Below are 8,399 nucleotides of genomic sequence, written 5' to 3' on the forward strand. Positions count from 1 at the left end.
ACAGATCTTAAGGTCTCCCAGTCCCTGTTGCTAGCCTTACGGGTGCTTTGTTCCTCTGTTCCTCCGTGGTGAACTGTTTATTGCTGGACTGGGCTGCTCATCAAGCCGTAGTTGGTAATAGTGAGCTTTGTATACTACTTGGATAAATAGTTTACCTTTTCCTAGTGTTTCTAATTGAAGTACCATGGGTTTGGTAACTAAGTATTTGTTTTCTTCTCCCTCTTTTAAAGTTCTCTGGGCTGTGATCCTGCTCCTGTAACTGGGTCTCATTCTGCTCAGTCATCGGTTGGTCCTGTATACTATACATTGCCCCTGGCTTCCGAGGTACTGAAAGGGATTGTGCTCTCTAGCTCTTATAAGACCTAGGTAACCCAACTGTTTACCTACCACTTTCCCCTTGATTATAACAAATCATTAAAAATACATAATAAAATTACTAATTCTCAAAACAATCCTTTTGGTTTGTGCCTTTCTGGTTTTAGAGATCCATGTGATCTCCAATTGTCCTTTTACAGGCATGTGTTTTAGCTGACAAATGGTTTTCTCAAAACAACCCCTGGGGTGTGTATGTGTGAAAGTGGGCAAAATAGTTGTTTGAGACTAGAACAGAGGTTGGGATTTCCAGTTCTAGTTCTCCCTTTCCAGGATTGAGCTTATATTAGTAAAATGCTTCTGCTCTTTCTTGACATTTCTTGTTCTGGTCCACTTACAAATAACTAACAACTTGCCTCGCTTTCATATTACAACCTAGGAATGTAGTCTCACAGAAGAGAACAATGTGGTGGTTAAGTTATTCAAACAGCAAACATATATATATATATATATATATATATATATATATATATATATATATATATATACACACACACACACAAACTGTCCTCAAACACTGTTTGGCTATTTAGTGGCTTTAGCCAAACAGTATTTGAGGACAGTTTGTATTCTTTACTACGCTCTGTCCAAGGTGATACAAACATTTCCTGTTTTCTTGAGAACATGTCCTCTGGTGACAGATGCATGCTAGGTTCAAAGTGTGTCATATATGATTCAGACATAAATTTCTGATCGCAAAAAAAAAAAAAAATGAAGGTGAAGCCAGACACTGAACATTATTCGCCATTCGAGTGCTCAGTCTGACCTTCATCTATATATCTAGTTAAGTATATAGCATCACTAAGTGTGTGAGTAGAAATTTATTTATAGTGCTGCAAACCATTTTTAAATAGTTAATTCTGATGTATATTATGGTGCTCGTGTGTATGAGCTGACAGCTGACTAGATACTCCTTCTGAACACTATGTTTTGTGAATATTGGTTTTTATTTTTATAAGCTTGATAGAAACATAATGTCTGGTTTATCTTACTGTGGCCATAAAAGCCAGTCACATATGGAGTTAAAGGAACTAAAATAGAGTGATTCCATTGGCTTTGGAACGGAATAGAACTTAAAGTTTTCCTTTGATCTGCATTCATTTCTAACATCTAATCACGCCTCATGGAAAGAGCCCACTGATGTGGCTGACAGTGGTGTCCTATAGGCTGTAAAATTGGCTTCTACCTTGAAAACTTTGTATCAGGAGTTTTGTTTTTGTTTTAGAGAATCACAAATAATTAGCCACACTGTTGTACTGAGGCAGCATCCATTAGTCCTCAGGGATGCAAGTTAACACAAGAGGACTAACCCATGCAAGCATGTGTCTTAGCTGACTGATGGTTTTCTCAAAACAATTCCTAGGACGTGTGTGTGTGTGTGTGTGTGTGTGTGTGTGTGTGTGTGTGTGCGCGCGCGCACTCGAGCACGCATGTAAGTGTGTAAAATAGATGATTGAGACTAGAACACAGGATGGAATTTCCAGTGATAGCAAGAAGTGTTCTCCAGAAAAATGGTAGAATATGGCAGATCAAGCTCCTAACGTGGGGTTGGGAGGCCTGGTAGAAGGTCATAAGATGTACCACGTGCTTGTTGACCTCATTGTCTTAAATCATGTAGGAAAGGACAAAATAGAGTCTCAAGAAATTTCCTTCTATTCTACAACTGTGTGATTTTACTACTCTCTGCATTATTTTAGGCTGTCACTAAGTGGTAACTTTGCATTCACTTTAATATTATTTTTCTTCTATGGGACCATTGTCAGTTGTACTGTTTAGCTTGAATGGCCTACTTTCAGTCATTAGAATGGAGTGCTCTTTTCCAGTAAACAGTGTTGGCATTCTTTTATTCTTTTATGAGTAGGTATTGTAGAAAGCCCTAGCCTGACAAGATCAATGAGAGGCACTTCCCACCCATAAGCATATACTATGAATGGATGTAGTAAGCATAAACAGATGCACATAGACAGACAGACAGACAGACAGACACACACGGGGGGCGGGGGCGGGGGTGCTGACAGAAAGGGCAGTTGATGAGGTCTCCTGATAGTGCTAAGGAGAGACTAACTATACTTTGAGAGAGTCAGAATGACTTAAGGGAAGTGGTTGCTGACTGGATTTGCAAAGATGAGCTTGCCAAGCAGAAAATGGGGTTGAGGAAGGCATCCAAAGACCTACAGAAGATATAGGCAAATGGGCAGAGGGAGACAGAAAGGAAGACATAACACTCTTTGAGTTGAACTTGAAGTTTCTGTGCGTAGCTAATCCTAAAGGATGCTGTGAAGTAGTGCTCTGGGTAGGTAGAAGAATGGCAAGAAACAGGATGAGGAGAAACAGTCTGACCTTCACAGGCTGAAGAATATTCTCAGGATGCTCGTAAGTTTGAGATTTGCTTGCACTCTGTCCACAACAGCTGGCTATAACAAGCAGAGTATTGTTTTAATTAAGGATCTGTGGTGGTCTGAGTCTTACTCTCAATATCGAGTCCAATATCTAGTTAGGAGAATTTACCAGCCTGTGGCTTCTTTTTTCTTCATGAGAAGTTAGGGTACCATTTGTGGGGTAAATATTTCAAAGATTTTCTTTATCTGGCAGGAAGGTAACCACAAACTAAGAATAGGATTTCTTGAAAGGAACAGAGAGACGTTTTGCTAACAGCTGTGTGTTTGTGACATCATAGCATCACCTTTCCCTGAATTCCAAATCAAAGCATTTTAGTCACTGAAGAGGCAGAAGAGGGTACTGGCTCATGAAGCTGCTTGTGTGAAATTTGAAATTCTAGAAGATTCTGAATAATTATAAATCCCAGCTTGGGGGGAGATACTATCTGATTTTCAGTCTGAGTGTCTGTCCTCTCCCAGAATTACACAGGTAGGATGAGTGTGTGTCAGCTTGGCATGAGATGCTCTGTTTTGATCCATTTAATTTAGACACTTGTTATAACGTAAGTGCTTTTGCCTTCACTTTGGCAATTGGCATGCAATTTTAATTAGCACTTGGAACACAATAGAATGTGTTGATGAAGCACAAGACATGAAGAAATACGTTCATAATGGCCTGTCTTGAGGACTCTGGCAGCATCCAAAAAAGATATTCTCAGTGTACTGCACAGGACTTCTGAGAACTCAGCCTGGCTGGCATTTATGCTCTTATATATTAATCATCTCAGTGTTTTCAGATGTCAAAATATTGGCATGAGCAGGGTTGTCATCTATGCTGCACCGAGAATACTAATTTCTTTATTATCTTGATAAAGTGGCCAATGTATAAAGAAACTATGTATTTTCTGTCTTGCCAGACTTCTCTTCCAACCTCGGCCATCCATGTCTTCCTAAGTCGTTAAGCCCCCACAGCCATCTCTTACCAGCATTCCTCCTATTGCTCGCTTGCTTCTGTTTATAAGTACTTTCCACCTCTGGCAACCTGAGACTGCACTGCATGGCATTTTGTCAAAAATGATTCTCTTCCCTGTTGACTCTTCTGGTTATTAACATTGTCAACTTGACAGGACCTAGAGTCACCTAGGAAAAAAACTGTGGCGCATGTCTGTGATGGGGGTTCTAGACTGGGTTAATTCATGCAGAAGACCCATTCTGTAGCATCTTTCCATGGTCCAGGGCCCAGCCTGAAAAGGAGAAAGCAAGTCAAATACCAGCGTTCACTGCTCTCTGCCTCTTGTCTGCTGATGCAATGCGAACAGTTGCGAACAGTTGCCTCAAACTCCTGAGACTGTGCCCTCGCCAGCCTCAAACTGGGAGCCAAAGAAAACTCTTCCAGTAAAGTTTGTCACTCTGACGTCTTGCCACAGCAACAAGAAAATTAACTAATACAATTCTCAATGCCATCTTCTTAGAGCCCTGCCCTCATATCTGGTTTTTGGGTTGGTTTTTTTTGTTTGTTTGTTTTTGTTTTTGTTTTTTGCTCTGTTTTTTTTTTAATTGCATTCCATTGAAAGGTACAGAGCAATGGAATAGACAGAATATGCACATCTTCACTGCACTAACAGAGGATGAGTCTTTCTCCTTACCTGCCCTGGGGATTGGAACCAATTAACTTCTTTGAGCTTCTTTAAATGAGGATAATGATACCTGTTATGCAGGATTGTGGTCAAGATGAAATAACTTCCGTTCATCAACTCAGCATGTATACAGAGCCCTATGGCTCGTTGGTAATTGTAAGTATTATTACTGTACTTGCTACCAAGAACATGAAGGTGAATAGGCCATGACTGTGTCCTAAAGACTTTAAAGGAGGGACAGATAAGAAAATAGGCAACTGTAAAATAATTTGTGATGAATGAGCAGGCATTGTGAGGACACGGTTCAAGGCCTTGGAGTGAGAGCGTCAGGAAGGAGAGTCGAGGGTGAAGCACGTCAGAGTCAGAGCAGGCTCAAGGTTGAAACCCAAGGAGAGCTGCAGCTTCTCTGTGGTGTGACTTAGGATGGAGCTGTAAATATCAGGAGGGACCATGCAAGCCGGGAGCTGCAAATATCAGGGAACCCAGGAAGGTCCTGGACCCTAGTTGTGTTTTAGGAAGATCTCTTCCCTTTGCTGAGTGGTTTGAAAGAGTTCAGTGAACCAGTATGACCAGTTAGGAGGCTGCAGTTAGAAGAACAAAGTAAAGATCACCTAGGCAGCAGTAGGAATGAGGAAGACACCACCCACTTGGAGACTTAGAGAGCCAGAAAAGGGAGTGGGGTGGGTCAGAGAGAGGAAGGAAGAAGGAGGAGAAACTTTAAGGAAAATTGTAGGATTTTTGCCTTGGGTTTGTGGCCCATTGTGTGATACAGGAAATGCAAGACAGACAATTCATAAGCTACAGTTGGTTGCTATGTCTTAACTGTCCCTTCCAAGAAGTCATGTTGGAATATTTTTGCCATAGTAACAGTCATAAGAGCTGAGCCTTTATGTAGTGATTAGGATATTAGGGTGATGCTCTCATGTCCAGGGTCATGCATCTACCTAGAGAGTGTGTCCTGCTATTGTGGACATTCCACCTTTTCCTCTCTGTCTTTCTCCATCTCTCGTGAGAATGTGCACATGCATGAACATACTTTCTCACCATGTTATGATTCAGTTGAAAGTCTTCTGAGCTGTGACGGTTAATATTGGCTGTCCACTTGACAGGATCTTGAATTAGCTAGGAGAAAAAGCTCTAGGCTTGTCTAAGTGGGGAGATCCCTCCCCAAACATCCTCAATCATCACCATTCCCTGCATTGAAGTGCTGAGATGAATAAAAATGGGAAAATAAGCTGAACACAAGCAAGTACTGCTTTCTGTTTCTCTGCTGATGTACTAGGGACAGCTGCCTCACACTCCTGGTGCTGTGCATTCTCTGCAATGATACACAATACTCTGGAGCTATGAGTCACAATAAACCCTCTTTAATGGTTATCTTTGTTAACACAACCCAGAGCTACCTGGGAAGATAGTGTTAGTGACAGTTGTCTACATTGGGTTGGCCTGTGGACATATTTGTGGAGATTGTCATCAGTTAATTGACATGGGATGAGCTATCCCACTATGGGTGGTTCCACCCCCTAGGAAGAGGATCCTGAACTTAGTAAGGGTGTAGAGTTTGAGCTGAGCATAAGCAAGCATGCACACATTGATTTCTCTCTGCTCTTGAAGGGCTGCTGCTTCAAGTTCCTGCCACTTTGACTTTCTCACAATAATGGACTGTAACCTGGTATCAGAAGATAAAATAATCTGGTTTTCCCCTAAGGTTTTGTTTAGTTGGTTGGTTGGTTGGTTAGGGTATTTTATCACAGCAACAGAAACGGACTAGAATACCCTCCTTTCTTTCTGTTGCCTTTTGTCAGGTATTTTGTAATAATGTGAAAGTACCTAATGCACCAGCCTTCCAACCACAGCCAAACAGATTTCTGATGTTTGTAATTTATCCAGTCTATGATTTCCTGTTGTGGCAGCAGAAAAAGAAAACTAAGAATAAGGAGGATATAAAATGAGTCAGATACAGAAATTAGAATTCAAGCTGCCCCTTGGGGAAAGGAGGGCATTTTGACTTCATTATTTTGAACTCTCTCTATATTGTGGCCCTGATTCACTTGTTCCTATGCGTGAAGACTCCATCATGATATGGCATGTGAAGCACTGAAGGACTTTGTGTTTGTTCTGGGAGAAGTCTCTAGTATACCATTCAGGATCTTCATCCCATTTTCTATGTGGCAGATTAAAATTCTTTCCTCTGGGACTTTAATTGTACCAACATTATTTGCACCAGGGCGTAATCTTTCTCACGTGTATTTTACAATGAAGGCTTAGTATATTCAACTTCCTTTTCTTTGTCTTTCAAGTATTTGCAGTTTAACCTCTTCCCATGCTTAAATCTCATTTGAACATAACTTTTTATGATGTCAAATTTGTAGCATCAAATTTTAGACATATAAACTATAAACACCCGAATTTTAGACATCAGATCATTTTGACTTTTCATCAAGTCTCACGCAATTTTCTTTTCTATTTTTCTTTTCTATTACATATATTTATTTACTTGTGAATGCACATGGAAGTTAGAGGATAAATGCCATGTAGAAGTGGGCTTTCTTTTTGTACCATGTGGGATCTAGGATGCAGCCCAGGTCAGGTGGTCAGGCTTGGCTGCACGTGCCTCTAGCCTCTGCCATCTTTCTGGCCTATCATAGGTGATTTCAAAACCACCTTTCCATTTTTATGAGGCCTTTAGATAGGTATAGTTTGGCCCTTAACAGTTTCTTGTTATATCCTCAGATCAAAATTATCTCTAGATGACTATCAGTATGGCTTATGCTGTATATGAGATACCCACATCTCTAGGGAGATGTCTGTGGAAACAGATGTATGGACACAAGAATGGAGACTTGATAAAAGATCTGTGAAGTGGATCTGGGCTTGGTGTCATTTTCATCTATGAAACCCAAGCAAATGATTGACATCTCAGAATGAGGAAACGTATCATGAGAGAAGATTACCCTCCAAACCTAGGAGGACCAGTACTATCGTAGCATGAGGTAGGGAAAGGGGATTAAAGCACGGGGGAAGACTAAAAGGAAAGGAAGGTGGCCATACAAAGAGGAAAGGCTACACAGAAACCCACAGGAGGAGGGAATCCAGCCAAGGAGGAGGAAGTGGTCACTGAGGCTAGCTGCTGGGAAGAGGATTCTTACAGTAGTGTGCTGTTCAGACTTAGCCACAGCAATATAACAATGAGGATGCCCGCGTCCTCACTGAGAGCCATCTCATGAATGGAGAAAGATCCATACTGCAGCTTTTACACGAGTCGTGTGGGTGGAGGTACGCTTGCTCCAAGAAGGGTAGTATGCATATTTCCCATTACTATGGAAGAGACTTGAGCATGATGAGGTCTTGAGGAGTTGAAGGGGAGAGGATGATCTTAGATGAGAGTTGGATTCCCTGATTATCATAGGAAGCACCTAGTCTCCTCTGTACGATGGTTTTACACTTGTCTATCTGCCAGCATCTCCGGGTTTGGGACCCTGTTGCCAACATTATTCACTAGCCTCATTTAATTATACTTCCACTTTGGTTTTCCCTCCTGCCTCTGATACTTTCTGCAGACCAAGTATTAGGCAGACACTAGTTGTTTAGCATTTAAAAGACTCACTGGACTGGAGAGTTGGCTTGGGACATAAAATGCTTGTTGTGCAAGCATGAGAATCTGAGTTCAGATCCCTAGCATCCACATTAAAATCTGAAATCTGGGCACACAGTATATGCATACATAGAGCATACATCCATCTCAGTGCAAGGAATCTATTCCTAATCCAGAGTCCTGTTATCACTCCCACAGCCTATTACCACCCTTTAGAAATACTCCTGTCCCATAGTACACTTCACATCAGATATGCTTTGCTGTGTGTGCTTTCTATCTATGCGCTGAGTGTATAATTACCATGTGTAAGGAAGCCCATCACTTACTCTTCTCATTTGTCCCATGGCTGTGCAAACCACAGCAAAAGGTATATTGCCTCACACACACTGGACAATGGTCAACACGTACACATTTGTG

The sequence above is a fragment of the Mus caroli genome, unplaced genomic scaffold (assembly GCF_978045245.1).
Source record: "Mus caroli unplaced genomic scaffold, Mus_caroli_1 scaffold_4, whole genome shotgun sequence".
Taxonomy (NCBI): domain Eukaryota; kingdom Metazoa; phylum Chordata; class Mammalia; order Rodentia; family Muridae; genus Mus; species Mus caroli.